We start from the raw sequence: 739 nt of genomic DNA, 5'->3' as shown, positions 1-739 counted from the left end.
TTATCAGAGAAATGCAAATCAAAACGACTATGAGGTACCATTTCACACCAGTCAGAATGGCTGCGATCCAAAAGTCTACAAATAATAAATGCTGGAGAGGGTGTGGAGAAAAGGGAACCCTCTTACACTGTTGGTGGGAATGCAAACTAGTTCAGCAATTATGGAGAACAGTGTGGAGATTCCTTAAAAAACTGGAAATAGAACTGCCTTATGATCCAGCAATCCCACTGCTGGGCATACACACCGAGGAAACCAGAAGGGAAAGAGACACATGTACCCCAATGTTCATCGCAGCACTGTTTATAATAGCTAGGACATGGAAGCAACCTAGATGTCCATCAGCAGATGAATGGATAAGAAAGCAGTGGTACATATACACAATGGAGTATTACTCAGCCATTAAAAAGAACACATTTGAATCAGTTCTAATGAGGTGGATGAAACTGGAGCCTATTATACAGAGTGAAGTAAGCCAGAAGGAAAAACATAAATACAGTATACTAACGCATATATATGGAATTTAGAAAGATGGTAACAATAACCCGGTGTACGAGACAGCAAAAGAGACACTGATGTATAGAACAGTCTTATGGACTCTGTGGGAGAGGGAGAGGGTGGGAAGATTTGGGAGAATGACATTGAAACATGTAAAATATCATGTAAGAAACGAGTTGCCAGTCCAGGTTCGATGCACGATACTGGATGCTTGGGGCTAGTGCACTGGGACGACCCAGAGGGA

The sequence above is a fragment of the Bison bison genome, unplaced genomic scaffold (assembly GCF_000754665.1).
Source record: "Bison bison bison isolate TAMUID 2011002044 unplaced genomic scaffold, Bison_UMD1.0 scf7180017864198, whole genome shotgun sequence".
In the NCBI taxonomy this organism is placed as follows: Eukaryota; Metazoa; Chordata; class Mammalia; order Artiodactyla; family Bovidae; genus Bison; species Bison bison.
This window is presented reverse-complemented; position numbering follows the sequence as displayed.